This window comes from Lactuca sativa, chromosome 4, assembly GCF_002870075.4.
Source record: "Lactuca sativa cultivar Salinas chromosome 4, Lsat_Salinas_v11, whole genome shotgun sequence".
Classification (NCBI taxonomy): Eukaryota; Viridiplantae; Streptophyta; class Magnoliopsida; order Asterales; family Asteraceae; genus Lactuca; species Lactuca sativa.
In genome coordinates this window covers 180,516,798-180,535,957 of record NC_056626.2, presented here as the reverse complement: position 1 = coordinate 180,535,957, position 19,160 = coordinate 180,516,798, and positions in this window count along the sequence as shown.

Sequence of the window (19,160 nt, the reverse complement as noted above, 5' to 3'; positions counted from 1 at the left end):
AGTCATACTCCAAGACTGCGAATTGAGTGACAAGTCTTAAGTAGGTTTATAACACTCATCAAATGTGGAATTTGGAAAAGGTTTTCTTATTCTTGCACATTTGAAATTGGTAAGTTGTGATGTCTTGGATAAGACAAAGACCAACTAGGACCAATTTTTGAAGTGTTTTGTCTTGATAAAAGCTATACTAACTCTTTAATATTTGTTTGTCAAGAAATGTTTCTTGATAAGAGAACCTTATATGTCAAGGAGTCAGTGGGAGTTTTAATGTTTTTGAAAAAGTTTCAAGAACAAATAAAGAACAAACCTTATCGATCATCACTAGCATACGAATTGAGGTTTACAACCTATCGTGTTGACATTATTTTGTTTCTGTGCCATTCCAGTTAAGTTAATTATACATGTGAATTCTATGAGTTTTCATTTGAAGGCATATAGACAAACTACCTTGATCGATGGAAAGTACATTGATATGTAAGGATAAGTTGCTAAACTACTTGGAAGACATTGTGGGCACTCGTGTTACCATAAGGCAAGAAATCAAGATTAAGAAAGTTTAGTCCATATGAGTTTGAATTTGTAGCCAACTTTGGTTTTGGCAAATTCACATGGATAGGAACTCATACACCATAAAATCTAAGTGTCATAAGATTCCCTCCTTCATGAAAATGACTGTGAGGAAATGCTTTCACTAAGAGAGATTTTAAGAAGATAGCAATTGTGAAAATTGTATTCTCAAATTCAATTATGGTTACGACATCCCTTTCCATAGTTTGAATTGTCAGATTTGGCAATTAGTTTGAACATTTGGAACTTAGTAACATAAGTTCTGAATTGTTTAAACACACATATGAGCTATCTAAGGCAAAGGTGTATAAGTTTAAGAAGCTTAGATAAAGGCTTATCGAAGCATTTGGTATTAGAAATATGAAATTTCAGAAATTCAATAGGCATTGTTTTCTGGAAGTTCATTTGTTTTCTGAATACATGTCAAAGCTAGTGGGAGCATAAGTGTTATGCTTATATGATAATAATCATCATGATAGTGGGAGCATAAGTGTTACGCTTGTATGATTAGTATGGCGAGTATTGCAAGTTAGCAATATTAATTATAGAAAAACAAAGATTCACTTTGCAAAGTTGCATGGGTTGAAAAGTTGTTTTGCTATAATTAAGGGAGAGAATATTATACTTCGTTTCAAAATCTAAAGCTTAGATTGAGAAATTTTAATAAATTTAGTCAAAGGATACATAGTGTGTTCTCAAATTTCGATTATGATTACGACATCCCTCTTCATAGTTCGAATTGTGAGAACGTGACACATAACATATTATGGCAGAAGATTGATAAAGTATCATATCTTTATGTAAGACATTATGCATCGTGTCCCATACGCTTTAGGTATAGGATCAATTGCAAATGCTATAATATTTGACCATTCTAAAATTTTCCAATTGTCTAGCGCATTAAGAGGGAAAAAGGACTAGAATCGGTTTTGACTAAAATAATTAAACAACTATCAAAGGACGATCCAAAGTTCGCTGAGGATTGGTCGCTTGTGAGTAGTTGGAAGTATGGTATTGGATGGACCATATTGACATTATTATGAATAGATAAGATTCTATTAAGAATGAGTTTTCATATTGCAAATGTGGAAATGTTTCCATATTGAGAGTTGGATATTAAGAATCTATGTCTAGATTAGAATCTTTTATGCAAGAAGGATGTTCAAAGGAATGTACTTTGAATGTGAGACTTCACGTCTATGGATTTGTCTTGCAACAATTTCTGATAGAGTACTTTGTAATTTCGTTGGCCAAGTCTTGGTGACTTTTATGCTATGACTTTGCGAAAGGATCGTTGCATAAAATGTTAGAATCTAGCATATTCTCATAGTAGCAAAGAACCTTGTGTTCTTACACTAATGGTAAGGATTGGGAATTCTGAAAAGAGCATTATTAGAAAAAAATTTCAATTGATCTATTTCACAAAGCATGGACCATAGGAAACAAAGTGTGCATGCTTGGGGCATGGGACAATTGTTGTTGTAATTCAAATAATGAGTTGATTATCCGAAACATTAAATGATAAATAATGAGTAATCAATATGGTGGATAAATAGAAGTGTTTTATTTACTCTCACAAGTTTGGGGCCATATAGGATTAAGTATTATTATTGTGTTCCAGTTTGCATGTTTTGACTTCCAGAATAACTAGGTTATTCAAACATCCACAGTCGGTCATACGTTGGGAGTAGGTATGAAGAAAGACTGTCATGAATCTGTCTGTAGATTGTCTAAAGTGTTTAGACATGGCACAAGTTTGCTGCAGAGTTCATGAGTGCTTTGATAAGATTAGAGTATTGGATTAAACCCACGCTCACTTAGATCACTTCATGGATTTATCACGAGTGATTAGTGAGACGATAATATTGTATATTCTTGAAACCGAGACGTGTGGGTTGTTATTTGTTGGTCAGTTGCACATTGATAATAAGTAAACGCACCAGTAACTTGGTGTTATAAAACTTATTGTTGTGTGTGATTCGATTAGTGAATGCAAGCAAGCATATGAGTCAAAGTTTATCCATTCCTTTTACCCAAAGTGGGATAAAATTGATATTTGTGGGCCCCTCGATGATTTAGTGATGGCACCTAAGCGCTTGGCCAAGTCAGGATTAAGTTGATGTGTTCAATTGTAGTCTGTTGTCAGTCGTCATAAATCGGAAATCGGGAAACAGTATAGAGAGAATGATTGAAATTCATGTCTTATGTCTATACGATATCTTGAGAATGGAAGAATATATGATCCCTTATCTAAAGGACACGCTATCTGATAAGATCGGAGTTGACAGCGGCTTTTGAGAGCTACGATTCCTGATCCGGTTCTGAAGTCATACGGAAAATAGTTAATAGACTTATCCAATTGGGAGATTGTTGGATTAGTGTCTAAGTCCATAACTATTTTGGTATGTACTTGACCCGATTATGTGCATGGTCCTTTTGGTTTGCCTTCACCATAGCAATATGTAGGATGAATTAAGGAGAGAAAGGTTAATTATGATTTATTAATATATTATGAGAATAATATATTAAAGGAGAAACCATATTGCTCAATTACTATTAGTCAAGAATTAAGTAAGAATTAATTTTGTGGCTAAAAGATATCAATTAAACATAGGGGACTAGAGTTGTAATTATAAGATAATTATAATTGGGCTATAGATTACCTAATAAAATATAGGTTCGACGAATTCTATTGAAAGCCCATTAGAAATCGTCCAAAGGATATGTGAAAGGAGTCCATGGGCTGCTTAGGGCTTAAGCAGCCATATTAGGGTTTCCTAGTTGAAAACCCTAACAGCGTACATGTATATAAAGGGCCCTATGCCACAAAAACGTGGACAAGTCTTCCTCTAGGGTTTCTAGACGTTTTGGGCAGCCTCCTCTCTTCTCCTATTCATCCAAGTTGCTTAGTGGTGTTTGTGACTCTATTAGAGGTGCAACACTTGAGGAACTAAGCTTTCTGAAGACAATCAAAGCAAGGAATTGATTGTTATTGCAATATAACAATCAAAGGTAATTACTAAACCCTTATTTCAGTTCTTATTTGATAGATCTAGGGTTTATAGCTTTGGATATTCAATTGCATGTTCATTAGACAAACTAGATCCAAAAGCTATTAGGGTTTGCATGTACACCATAGGAATGATGTTTTGCTTAAAACCCATCAGTTTATGGTTAGGATCTTATTGCCTTAGAATAATTGATTTGGCCTTATTTCATGTTCCTTGTTTGGTTGAGGTCCTAGGGTAGATTCTATTATTCGACAGTCTATTTGATCATGTTCTGTGTATAATTTGCATGCATAAGGCAACCTGTTATGATTGATTTGAGTTCGGGTTTGGTGGAATGGAGCAAATCTTAGGGTAGCCTAGGATTTGAGTCATATGGTAGTTTGTGAGATATGTTTTGTTCTGGGACGAATTAGAGTTAACAGATAGAGCCTTGGGGAAGGTACAGGTATGTGTGAAAGGTAGTATCAGGCCCATACCACTGAAAGCACAGGACCAATACCCAAACTAAAGTTAGATATGGAAGCTCTGAGGAGACTGGTGTGGATGGATCCCCGACCATTTTGGATATCTTGATCATTATGTTTTATGGAATTTCATATCAGAATGGTGGTGACGTGGCACGGAGCAGGGGGATCAGGATCATGATCCCGATCAGACTATGATACAGAGCCCTTTGATGAGAGGCTGCGTGAGCTTATCGTAGTCGATGTTACGAGGGGAAAGCCTGACGCTACCCCATTGATTTTCGAGACCGTCAAGGAGGGGATGATGGAGTTCATGGAGTAGCAGCTCAGGTCTTTTTGAGCCGAGATTGTTGCGGGCCAGGTTGGGGCCCGAACTCCCTCATTCCAGGAGTTCAAGGTGTGCAGAGAGCCTATGTTCTTTGAGGTCCGGGACCCTATAGTTAGTCAACGCTAGGTAGCATACATAGAGAATTCCCAACATATGAGATCTTTCCCCGAGGTGGAAAAAGTGGGATTTGCTTCATACATGTTGAGGGACCAAGCCAAGGCCTAGTGGGAGGAGGTGACCCACCAAGTGGGATCAGCTGTAGTGGATGAGATGATATGGGAGGAGTTTTTCAGACATTTTGACATGGATTTTGCACCATCCATGGAGGTGCAACATTTAGTGAGGGAGTTTCAGGAGTTACAGTAGACCACCGAGTCTGTGGCGGAGATCATCGCCAAGTCTCGGGAACGAGTACTATTGATCTCGCAATATGCTGCACATGAGGATATGAGGAAGAGGAAGTATCATTCCATGCTGAGGGATGATATCCGTGAGTTCATGACCTTTTTAGGGTGCAAAATTCTGCACCAAGCGGAAGCCTGAGCAGGCTCAGACATATGTGGGTCAGGCTAAAAATCCTAAGACCTCTGATTCTTCTGGTAGGGGACAGCAGGGCCGTTGTGGTGTGCCAAATGTGGGAGATCGCACAGTGGAGTTTTTCGGGTATAGGCCCGGTTTTTTATACCTATGCAAAGCCAGGCCACATGAGCAAGGACTGCCCCAAAAAAATGCTTGATTTGTTTCCACTTGAACCAAACCGGCCTTAAAAAGGCTGATTTTCCGAGGTTGTAGGGAAGGGGAAGAACAATGGTGGCGCATGCACCTGCCACAATGAGGATCACAGATGGCCGCCCTGCTAAGGCGTACGCTCTTGCGGTGAAGAGCCGCACATTTCAGTTGACCACAGAGGAGGCTCGAGCAGTGCCAAACCTCGTGGATGGTACGTACTTTATAATTCCTGTTGATATTAGTTGTTATGATTATATGTATATATGTGCACTTGTATAGGGACCTTTTTGGTCAACTGTATGTTGGCTCATGTTGTTTTCAATTCGGGAGCTACCCGATCATTTGTATCTCTTCCGCTTAGCAAGATGTTCTGGGATACTCCATGAAATTTGGATTCCTTGATGGAGGTTGAGATTGCGGATGACCGCCCCGTGAGTGCTGCGAGGGTGTATCAGGACTTTATCCTGAATATGTTTGGGGAGAGATTATGTGTTCATTTGCTCATAATAATGTTGTGATAGCTGAAGGTGATCATCGGGATGGATTGCTTGGGGGCCAATGAGGCCATTATAGACTATGAGCACCAACTGGTGAGGGTTCGAACCCCAATTGGGGGAGAACTGGTTATTCATGGGGAGAGGGCCATACAGGGGCCAACCCTCTGTTCACTATGAGGGCTAGGAGACTCTTCCATCCGGTTTGTTCGGTATTTTTGGCATACATCTCAGATACGAGGGTTGAGACCACGACAGATTTGGATAGCGTACCGGTTGTATGGGATTTTCGGTATTTCTTTCCTGAGGAGGTGTCTGAAGTGCCTACGGACAGGCAAGTAGAGTTTCGCATTGATTTGGTGTCGGGTGCTACTCCGATAGCCAAGGCATCATACCGACTAGCCCCGCCCGAGATGAAGGAGCTGTCTACGCATCTTCATGACGCATCTTCATGAGCTGCTAGACCAAGGGTTTATTCATTCGAGCAGTTCTCCGTGAGGAGCACCATTCTTTTTTGTGAAGAATAAGGACATGTCATACAGGTTGTGAATCGATTATCGGGAGCTAAATAAGCTATCGGTGAAGAAGTGTTATCCACTCCTGAGGATCGAGGATTTGTTTGATCAGCTTCAGGGTGCATCTTGGTTATCCAAGATTGATCTTCAGTCAGGATACCATTAGATGAGGATTAGGGATGAGGATATATAAAAGACAACTTTCAAGACTTGGTACGGTCACTATGAGTTTGTGGCGATGCCATTCAGGCTCACCAATTCCCAACAAAGTTCATGGACCTGATGAATAGGGTGTGTAGACCGATGTTGGATTGGTATGTGATTGTTTTTTTATCGATGATATCTTGGTCTATTGTACGACCAAGGAACAGAACGAGCAGCATTTAAGGGAGGTAGTAGAGACACTAAGGGCGGAGGAGCTTTATGCTAAGTTCTCAAAGTGTCATTTCTGGTTGTGTGAGGTGCATTTTTTAAGGCACATCATCAACCAACAGGGTATTTTAGTAAATCCAGCCAAGATTGACACAGTGATGCGATGGGAAATACCGAAGAATGCATCTAAGATCCATAACTTCTTGGGCCTAGCGGGGTATTAAAAGAGATTTATTTAGGATTTCTCCAAGATTATGGCACCTTTGACTCCCTTGACCAAGAAGAATGTGACATTTAAGTGGGCTCCGGATTAGCAGCGGCCTTCGAGACTTTAAGACAGAGACGATGCGAGGCATCCATTTTAGCACTACCCAAGGGGTTGGATGATTTGGTGGTGTATTGTGATGCGTCTATCACATGCTTAGGTGTTATTTTGATGTATAGGGGGCATGTGATTGTGTACACCTCGAGGCAGCTAAAGCCTCATGAGGCGAATTACCCCACTCATGGCCGAGAATTGGCGGCGGTGATGTTTGCCCTCAAAATCTGGAGGCATTACTTGTACGGAGTCCGATGCACTATTTTTACTGACCACAAAAGTCTGAAGTATTTGATGGATCAGCAGAACCTCAACATGCGGCAGAGGAGGTGGTTGGATGTACTGAAAGATTACAATTGCGAGATTTTGTACCATTTAGGGAATGACAACGTGGTGGCCGATGGCTTGAGCCGCAAGGTGGCGAGTGCTTCGATTGGAAATGCCTGTTTTAGGATGACGGTGATTTCCCCCTTTTTGGATATGATCAAGGAGGATCTGGTGGAGGGTTTGATGAAAGAGAACTGGAAGATAGAGTGGATTCGGGGTCATATTCCCTTGTTTGTTCGGGATGGTCGGGGTCAATCGACACAGTGTGGCCGGGTGTGGCTACAGGTATCTAGGGGTGTGAGCTAAAAGATCTTGGAGGAGGCACACAAATCTAACTTCTCTATTCATCTGGGGGCTACAAAGATGTATAGGGATCTGAGGTTGAGTTATTGGTGGCCGTGCATGAAGCAGAAGACCACATGGTTCGTGGTTTGGTGCTTTACCTGCAAAAAGGTCAACCCTGAACATCAGAGGCCTCATGGTAAGGTTCAGCCGCTACCCATTCCCACGTGGAAATGGGAAGATATCGCCATGGACTTCATCACGAAGTTACCGAGGATGGCGAGGGGTGTGGATTCCATTTGGATCATTATGGACAGCTTGACAAAGAGTGCCTGTTATACGCCGATCTCCGAGAATATTTTTGTGGAAATTTGCAGATATCTATGTGCAGGAGGTGGTGGTCAGGCACGGAGTTCCAGTATTGGTGGTCTCAGAACGTGATGTTCGATTCACCTCCAGAATCTGGAGGAAGTTCCACGAGGAAATGGGCACACAGTTACACTTCATCAGTGCGTACCACCCCCAGACGGATGACCAAAGCGAGCGAATGGTCTAAACGCTTAAGGATATGCTACGAGCATTCGTATTGGATTTCGGAGGGAGTTGGGATACGTACCTCCCACTAGCAAAATTCTCATAAAACAATACTTATCATGCTAGTGTCGACCGTAGTACTCACTAGTCAGCGAGAGGGTGTTGTGATACTGCGGGGAGCCGTAGTACTCACTAGTCAGTGAGAGGTTGTTGTGATATTGTGTGGAGCCATAGTACTCACTAGTCAGCGAGAGGGTGTTGTGATACTGCAGGGAGCTGTAGTACTCACTAGTCAGCGAGAGGGTGTTCTGATACTGCAGGAAGCCGTAGTACTCGCTAGTCAGCGAGAGGATGTTGTGAAACTGTGGGGAGCCGTAGTAGTCTCACTAGCCAGTGAGAGAGTATTGTGGTGCTGCGGGGAGCTGTGTTATTTGTTAGTCAGAGCATAACTTAGGGGAGATCCTAGGCTTGTGTAGCCTCATCATTTGAGTCTGTAGGATCCTGGTGGTCGGTCCAGGGGCGAGACTGGGGTCTACACATTTTTTTCGGGAATCGTTATACTCTGAGTTATGTTGTGGTTATCGCAATAGAAAGCAATTGGAGTAGTGCTGTACACTTGGGTTGTGGGTCATGGGTCATGAGTTGAGTACTTCATTGGGACGAGTGGTTCCAATTCTGTGTCGGTCCAGACTCTCGAGTTTGAGTTTGGCTTTAGTGGTGTATTGAGTAGGCGAATGAGATTCCGGATTCAGAGATGGGTTTCATATTGAGGGATATTGAGTGTCATCTGATGTCTTAGAACTGAGTGGGTCAATTTGTTGGTATGAAAAGGACCGAGAAACGCTTGGAGCTAATGAATAGTTGACGTCAGAGGTCGAGGGTGAGATGATTTTAGTTGGGATTGTAGTGTTCGCTTGGGGTTCAGCGAACCTCGTGATTTGTGTGTCACAATGAGCCGAGATAGTTGTTGTGAGAAGGAAGATCGTGAAACATTTTGGGGTATGCAACAGGTAACCTTTGGAGGTTCAATAGTTGGGTCGGGAGTTGACTTGGTGCTCAGTGTTGAAAGGGATATCTGAGAGGGAGCTGGGGCTTATGATGTTAGATGTCAGAGGACACTTCTGAGCGAGAATGATTTTTTATGTCTGAGGTCAGAGTGTTGAGAGATTATTGTTCAGTTGGGTTCTGATAGCAATATAGTGGATGGGTCTCTGGTGTAATGTGATCCTTTTGTTCCTAGGAGTATGATATGGATCGTTTAGTGTGTCTGGTATGAGTGATCGGTAGCAAATTTTTGGGCATTGGATTGTTTCTATCAGTCGCAACGAGAGAATCTGAGGGTTAGTGAGAATTAGCGTCTATTATTCGAGGAGCAAATAACATGATGATAGCTTAAGAGTGTGGTCTAGCAGCAAGACAGGCCACCAGAGTATCCAATTTATGCGGTGTCAGAAGGGGTATCGTAGCGGCAGAAGGGTGTGTCGTCTTTCGGGTTTGGGAGTTCGTGTTTGATTTTGGATGTCTATGGAGGAAGACAGTTGTGTGGAATGAAATCCTTTTGGTGGTGCTTCTCAGGCCATTAGCTTTGGAGTTGTGTGATGCTAAAGAGCGATTTTGTGGGCGAAATCAAATTAAATGGCGGAGAATTGTAACATCCTGGTTCTGAGGTATAGCATTTCTATATGAGTTTGCATGGGTGACTCGACGAGTTAGTGCCTCAACTTGTCGAGTAGAGTTACGGCTGGTGACATGGATTAATGAGCTGACTCGACGAGTCTGTGAGCCGATTTGCCTAGTCAGCGTTGTTGAAGGAAATCCTAAATTCTCGGGCCTGTGGCCTATTTAAGGACACTTATAGCCTCCATTTCGTCCCATAAGTTACCTTACACCCCTTAAAACAAACCCTAATTACTATTTGAGCTAGCGAGTGAGAGAGAAGCTCATAATGTGGTTCTTGTGCATCATTTGAAGAAGAGGATGAGGTTATTAAGCAAGGAGCCAGAAGTGAGGCTGTTAAATCCAGTGATTTCCTGTCCAGAGCTCTTGAGGAAGGTATGAAGTCTTCACCTTTCTTCTTATTTTGGATAGATCTCATATCTATGGAGTTTTAGGGCTTCTTGCCATCCTTTGATTGGGTTTTTGAGTAGCATGAGTTATCAAGAAGTCTTGACCTCAAATCTGGACCTTATAAGGTCCTTAGAGTCTAGATGTCCCAGCTTTATTCATCTGTATGAGGGTTTTTTGGGCTTAGTCATTCAAGAAGGGCTTGTTTTAGCACTTTTGAGCAATAACATCATGCATGAACGTAAATATCGAAGCTTTACATGCTTATTGAGCCTTGAGATGACAAATCAAGTGTTTGGAGTGATAGATCTATTTGAAATCGTCTATATAAGGAATCAGATCGAAGGGACTTGCCGAGTCCATGGCCTGACTCAACGAGTCGGTGAGTGTTTGTCCCGATGGGTTTGATTGTGCGATAACTTGGAGAGTTGGGGGTTAACTCAACGAGTTAAGCTGGACCTTCTTGAGACTTCTGAGGAAACAAGGGGACTCGACAAGTCTGAAGAGTGCACTCGATGAGTCGGGTCAAACATGGACTGTTGACTCGATTTTGACTTATGTTGACTTTAGGGTTTGGTTAACGTGAGTAATGGAGACCATGGAGGGGTAAAATGGTCTTGTACCCAATTTAAAAGTTAAAGAGACAAGAATAACATTTGGTTGCTTAGAGTCGAGAAGTGAATGTTTATTGAGATAACTACCCTATGTGTAGGCGTTGGCTAGTTCGAGATTCGAGTACGAGGATGCATGCTTGCTGTCAAGGTGATTTTTCTCACTATACTTTACCTTGAGTGGTATTTATGTGTGACCAGAGGGTCTTATGTGTTTATTTGAGTTATGTGATATCATGCATCTTGTCTGTGTGATATATATGTTATGTTATGTATTGTTGAGACTGGACCGGAGGGTCCAACGAGCCATGAGACCGGAACGTCCTCACTGAGACCGGACCGGAGGGTCCAACAAGAAGTGAGACCATAGGGTTCTCATAGAGACCAGACAAAAGGGTCCAACAAGCCGTGGGACTGGAGGGTCCCACTGAAACATATTGACCGGAGGGTCTTACAGAGCTATAGCCTTGAGTGGCTAATTATTGTGTGCGTGGTATTTTAGGGAACTCACTAAGCTTCGTGCTTACCGTGTTATGTGTTATGTGTTTCAGGTTTCTCAGGATCGCGGGAAGGCACCAACTTGATTGTACACACCAGTGAAAGAGTTATGTTTTAAAGATACTAGATTTTAATCAAACAATTATGGTGTTGCGATTTGTAAATTAAATAAATGAGATTTATGTGCAATATGATATGAGAAATATGTGATTTTAAATGAAAATTTTATTTGAAAATTTACGGTGTTACAGACACTGCTTCCAATTTTGTTTTTGTTCTTGGCATTGAAGTATGCCATGATGGCTGCCACAGTAGCTGCTGCAGTGGCTTGGAAAGTGGCGGATTCTATTCGTAGGACCCGTGCATGTTCGGGGTACTGGTTGTCTTCATGAGAAGACATGACTCTGTTGCACACGAAAGCTGAGCTTGCAAGTACTCATAGTTAATTTCAAGTGAGTTTACTCGTATAATCTTAACGTGCTGGTGCTAATTGTGCCAACCTACATCCCCATGATGTGGTTATGGTAGAGAGTGGAAACATATATTGTATGACGTTAAGTCAGTCAAAATAGCTCATAGTTAGCAATATAGTTAGCGGATTTGGTTGTATGGATTCTTGGAGGGTGTATTCCTCTTGGTTTACTACTATAGGTTGCGATTAAAGGCATTATGAACCTATGGCGAGTAGTGTGGTGATCTTCTTCTACCGGCATGACGCACAGAGTGCTTGGCCATTTCACTTATATTATGAGTGCCCTTTTGTGTTCCTTACACTACTGAGGTTGTCCTTGCCTACATTGCTATGACTAGTGGTATCCAGATGATCACTACCTAGTTTTATGGTCTTACTTGTGGATTTCGCAAAGCATTGTGAATGGTGTTCTTGTTACTCGTGGGGGGTCGGATTTACATGGCTGTACACCGGACCTTGTTTACGGTCTCCATTACTTCATGATAGAGAGTTGGAAACCGGGAGTCAATTTGGGTTACTTGTGGCCCAAAAAGAGGTGATGTCTGATTTGTGAGGGTGTTGGCTATCGAAGTTCGGTGCACGTCGATTGTGGATCAGATTGTCTACTGTAGAGATACGTCCAGAACCGGGTAGGAGTCAATCATTAATCTTGTCTTTGCATGGGTAGTGTTTTTTTTCTAGGTATGTACATTCTGGGAATGGAAAGGTGAAAGGGTCTCTGGTCTACTCTTAATTGGGTAAAGCTCGTCAAGGGTTTCCTTGGCGCTTTCATCCTTGCTGATCTCTTAGTCGGAATCCTCCCTTTCACAATTCATCGCTTGGTATCCCTTAGGGTCCACCTCTGGGTTTTCATCAAGGACTTCTTTTGGTCCCTCCTTGCCCTATCCACATATCACCGTTACATGGTAGTAGAAGTCTTGGTGAGGAACATCAACTATGTCGTTTGTGCAAGAGTCGAGGTACAAGATATACGGTGATAGTTTAGGTATGGGGGGGGTGTTATAGTATCCTAAAATACTTATATAGTATTTTAAAATTTATGTTTGATTCTAATGTTCTCTTGTGCATATAGTTAGTAGGTTTTAGGTTTGTTGCAACACCACCATCACTCCCAAGCATATGTTGGTCATATCTCAAATAAATATAGTTGATCAGGCTATATTTATACCAGATATGATTACATAACTGCCCAGGTTTGACTGTAGTGTTCAACCTTTAGTTACTTTTGGTTTCTTCTCCTTATGATACGGTGCTACTAAGTATATATACTTTTATAGAGTACTTATATCTTTAAAGCATACCCTTAGTCAGAGTGTTTTATTCTCGTTGTATTTATAATTGTATATCTTGTATGGCCAGATATATTAGTTCACTATAAAAATGCTCTGATACCAATCTGTCACACCCCCGGACCAGATGGCGGAAACATCCGAAGGCGGGTGACTTCATTGTACAGTATCATAACAATTGAATATAAATGAAACAGAGTAAATCCAAACATCATACATTGAGATATAAAACTTACATTGCTTACATATTGTATTGGTCCTTCAAGATACACAAAAGAGACATAAGTAGAAAAAATTCCAACTACAACAAAATAGTCCCGCATCCGCTTCCCTTTTTACCTGCTTACTAGATCCCTGAGAATACAAGTTGTTTTGAAAAGCGTCAAATAAAAGTTGGTGAGTTCATAAGTATTTTTGGTATAAAATAGTTTTACACTTGTTTAGAATCGTTCTCATTGTACTTTCAGAAAAACCGATATTTTCTATGAAATCGTTTGGAGTCTTACTTTGAAAATTTTGGATATATACATGCGTGTCGATACTTTTCGTTCATCCTTATAAGGAGTGATTTTTGAAAATTAGTATAATTTGGAAAGGCGAGTTGTGTTCGATAATAATTCTTTTGAGTAGTAATAACCAACAGTTTCCAGGAAAATCCCCTATTTTCAAAAAAAAGAATATAGATGTAAATATTGTTTTTCTTATCGCGTATAATTGAGTGTGCATTCTAGTTTATCGTTATCGATATCGTATAAAATCATTTACTCCAGAAAATCCTATATTTTCTGCTACAAAATATATGTAAGTTCTGTTTCGAATTGTGTATACTTGCATATGTATGTGTGAGTTTATCGTTTTCAAAATCGTATACCAACGTTTTCCCTAGGAAATCCTATGTTTTCTGATTTGTAAAATAACAGTATTAAGACTCTAATACTTGTTAGGTGAAAGAAATCAACATGGTGATTGTGGACTTTTCGCGCAATGAAAAAGGACAGTCAACACAACAAATGCGTGCCATCACTACCATGCGTAGGGCAATCAACACAACGATCCAAAATTTGTTTATGTGGTTTTCCTTACATAAATTTTCTACATACAATAAAATATTATAGTGAGTCGTTATAACCATACTAATATGACGGAGACTTGTTTTGGAGTTTCTCAGGCGCCTTCGTTTTGTTTAAAGACATTTGTCACCCTAGACTGGTCGGTCTAGTTGTAGCGAATAGCAAAAGTGCGGGGTGTCAATCCCGTATAGATCTGTACACAAATTCCTGATCTCCCTCCAGGATACTCTGGCTAAAACTCCTTACAAGACTTTAGTCGTACACTAATATTTTTATATTTAGGTACTTTGAGATTCGTCTAACTAGAATATTAACAACTTTTGAGCAAATCGTTGAGACCCATTATTTATTAAATAAACAATGGTACTTGTACTCGTTAACTAGATCTATCGTTTTCATTTATTGGAATTAATCCACTTTGAATTACAATTATCAAAAAATGACCCAATATTATTAAAGGTTTCATGAGTAATTCAAAACTAGGTACATCCTTGAGAACGGCCTAAATTCTTATAAAATGTTCATCATGGATTTATATTTATGAAACATTTAAAAAGGCCCTCATTTATCCAAAAATTCCATTTTTGGTCCTTTAGAAATTTAGATGTTCAATGATTCTTCAAATCCATTTCCATGTTTCGAAAATAGCCCAAGATATCAATATCTTCGTAACTTGACATCTTCAAACTATTAGTTCCGATCTTTTGTTTAAAACAATTTCCTTGAAAAATCCTTGTGACTTTCGATGTAAGATCTTATGAATGATAATTCATATAAATACTAATTTTTTACTTCAAATCAATAGTAGTTTGTGAAATATAGTTTAAGTTCTTGGGACTTAACCAAAATCTCGAAAATTTGGGCTTCTACAAGGTGTTTCATGAGTTTTAAACACATATATCACAACATGAAAAAATATGGACAAGTAAATAGTTGATGATTTCACAAGACCTTTGACTTGTATCCTCCCCTAAAAATAATAGAGATCTCGAAAAAAATAGGGGTATGAAGCTCACCTTGGTTTAGCTTGTTGGGTGATTTGAAGAAGTGTTAAGGAGCTTCCAAGTTCCAACACTTGAAAGGTTCTTTGAACTTTAGAATATCCTAAGAATAATTTTATGAGTAAATATAATGATATTTTAGGAATAACGTGGAGAATCACTAGTCAAAGGAGATGAGAAGCTTCAAAAAACCTGGGAATTTTTCTTTGAAGGAATGAGACTTAAAGCTTGAATGAGTTGAGAGCACCTCTTAGGAGTTTACTGGGTATGAAAATGAGAAGTGGAATAAGGGAGAAAATAGCTTAGGTATCTAAATGGAGGGGATAAGGGGTGATTTGACATTTGCTTGGAGGGCTGGTGGATAACCTTATTATCTATGGGCAATATGGGTTATATTAAGATTTGCATGGGAAAATAGGGGATTTGCATCACATCATAAAGTCAAACCCCTTATCTACTTAGAACCCCTTTAAAAATCGTGGGAATTATTTTATATAAATATCTTTAAAATAATCAATTTTGGCATGAAATAGGGGTTTAAGGGGTCAAGGATATGAAAAATACGAGTTTGGAGGAATTCCCAACGTCAAAATATCCCAAACTGAAGAAAAAGTCCGAAATGGACAAAATTCGGAGTGTAGCCTTGCTCCTGCGATGGTCCGAAGTCAAAACCTAAATTTCGGAGTGGATTTAAGAGGTTCCGGAGTCAACAGGCGAGTTCTGAAGCAGCTTACTAAGTTCCGGAGCACTTCCCTTTGATCCAGAGTCAGGTGCGAAGTCCGCAGGTCCGGACCGGCTAGCAATTCTGAAGCGAGGCAAGGCGAAGCGGGGTCATCCGGAGCTGCGAGGATGTCCAAAGCAGGGGAGTTCCGAGATGCGATTCCTCTTGGTTCCTTAGAAGGCATTCCGAACTAAGAGGGTTCCGGACTAAGAGGGTTCCGGACCAAGAGGGTTCGGGACCAAGACGGTTCCGGACCAAGAGGGTTCAGGACCAAGAGGTTCCAGACCAAGAGGGTCCTTTTGGGTTTTCTCCTTAGGTTTTGAGCTGTTTTCGACTGAGGAAGGTACATAGAGAGATTTGAGATACGTGGAGAGATTTGGGAGAGATTTCATATACTTGGAGAGATTTGGGAGGGATTTCATATACTTCGAGAGATTTGGGAGAGATTTCATATACTTGGAGAGATTTGTGACAGATTGCATATACTTGGAGAGATTTGGGAGAGATTTCATATACTTGGAGAGATTTGGGAGAGATTCGATATACTTAGAGAGATTTGGGAGAGATGTCATATACTTGGAGAGATTTAGGAGAGATTTCATATACTTGGAGAGATTTAGGAGAGATTTCATATACTTGGAGAGATTTGGGAGAGATTCAATATATTTAGAGAGATTTGGGAGAGATGCCATATACTTGGAGAGATTTCATATACTTGGAGAGATTTGCATTCTAATCCCTATGTGGCTCGTTAGGAATCATATTGTACACTATAATGTGTTAGCACAAGTCTCACAATAGCCATTGCTTACGTGAGGACAGAAATTTCCTAGCCAAAAATGCTAGTTGTGACATGCTGACTCCGAGATCTTCTAGGGCTTGACTGAGATCCGATGTCTGCCGCCAAGATCTTGCAAATCTTGACCTAAAATGCCCAAACCTTGCCAAAAACACAATATTTTCAATTTTCTAATGCCAAACTCGATCAAATACTTGAAAATATGAAGCACACGAAGAACAATGGCCGAAAATTCATAAAATATAAATCAAAACATCAAGAAATCCAAGAAAAAAATCCAATAAACTCTTAAAATCTTGCCAATTCGATTGATATCTAAGCTCTGATACCACTTGTAAGTTCCGAAATTGCTATGATGTATCAATCAGATTCACTTGATGGTGCGGAATCCCAATCAAGTGAATAATGCAAGATCAAATATGTAATAAGAGCACAAATAGTTAATCTTCAATGCACACTATGAGATTGAATGGTCTGGTACATAAGATGTTGATTACACATTGTTCTCTCTTGTTTCTCTCTAAACTCATGTCCAATCCATATGGAAGCCCCCAAGAACGTCTAACACTCTATTTTAGGCCTAAATAACACTATTTATACCTAGACCAAATAACCAAAGCCCAGCCCAATACCCAAACAATACAATATTAAGCCCGACCAAAATCATATTTGATTTCGGTCCAAACTATACCAAAACATGGTGTTTTCGGTCCTGGACCGAGAACTCTAATATCTTATGAAAAGCAAAGTATAAACCACAATTTATGACCTAACAAACATGTACTTGCCCTGATGTGGCTTTTGTTTTAAGCATGGTCAGTCGTTATCATGGAAATATAGGTAGAGCCCACTAGATAGTAGTTCAGAATATTCTTAAGTATCTACGAAATGGGTCTTTGTGCTTGGTGGCTGTCATACCTGAAAACTAAGAACGGCGGAAACGTTCTGGGGCGGAGGACGTCATTTACAGTATCACAACAGTGTAAAGTAGTAAACAAGCAACAACATCATACATTGCATTAATAGTATAATTTTAAATACGAGTGTGTTCTTTCATACTATTAAACAACATAATGAATAATCAAAATAAAAGACGAGTTTTGACTGCTCCGTCTTCACAAAACCTGGTCGTCGTACCTATCTATTGTGACCTGAGAATAAAAGTTATTTTGAAAGCGAGTATCAGCAATAAAGCTGGTGAATTCATAAGTATTTATGTGTCTTTGACTTGTAACACTGTAAATGAAAGACTTGTAAATGTTTGAAGAAAAGTTTGTATAAGTATGAAAACGTTTGTAAGTAATTGTAAATGTTTGAAAACCCTAGAAAATCCCATATTTCCTACTAGTATAAAAAGTAGCCTTCTACCAAGGCTTGACTATTTTGAAAGTAGTCTTCTACCAAGACCCGACTGTTTTCAAAGCAGCCTTCTACCAAGACCCAACTGTTTTGAAAGTAGCCTTCTACAAAGACCCAGTTTTTTTGAAAGTATGCATCACTATAAATGTGACAATTTTCCCCTTTATAACTATTATTATTATAGAACAATAGTCTACTTCATCATTCAAGTGTATGCGTCACAAAATAAAGGTAATAAGGAAAATAGTATATATATATATATATATATATATATATATATATATATATATCAAATATATTCTACCTCATCGTTTGTGTGAATGTCTCACAGAGTAAAGGTTAGAAGGAAAATAATATAATAACTAAAATTGTATCCTTTTGTACTAGGATATTCACGACGTGGAAACTCGCCAAACAGTACAACCTTAGACACCCGTCGATGTGCATTTTCCCTACTGTAGCTAACAGCCTTGGGGGTGGAATGGTAAGTCCAGAAACGTATGTAATAGATTCTATGTAATAGTATCTATGTAAACGTATCTATGAAATCATATCTATGTAAACGTATCTATGTAATCGTATCTCTTGTAATTGTATGTCCTATAATTGTATGTCTTGTAATTGTATGTAATCGTATCTCTTCATATAGTATGTAATGAATGTATTAGTGTAGACTCATGAATGAACTGACTCTTGTGTGATTCCTTATACTTGGAATAGTAAGTAGTATCTCCGAACTATACCTATTATAGTTACTAGTAATGTACATGTATAATCGAAAGTATGCCTTTGCTACCCAAAGGTACTGAACTGACTAATGGAACTTTTATGTCTATATATGTATACATGATATATAACTACTATTTAGACGACATTCGGACGAATAACCGATGCCCTAAGGCCACATCCCAACGAGGAAAAGGAAATAAAGCGGGCTAGCCGTCTTAAGTCCTTTTAACATTTCTTATATAACTATACATATATAGGCATGCATTTGACAATATAGAAGTATAAGGGAGTTTTGTAAAGCCTTTGAAGAGTTTAATAACTAAGAAATGATGACTTGATGTCAGTTTATAAAACAATTTGAAAGCATTTGATTATTTAAGCATAGTTTTAACTATAAGGAAACATTTCTTTGAAACACAATTGTAATAAAGTTTGAAAGGAAACATACAAGGTGATTGCCCAACCTAGCTCGATTGAGGCATGGATGTGTTTGTTACTTCTTCCTCGATGCACACTGTAGGTGTCTAGACCCAGAAATAGACAAGAATGTAGGTCTGTGAATAGAAAATCTTTACAACAACGCTCCATCCTGCAGTCCTTGGATA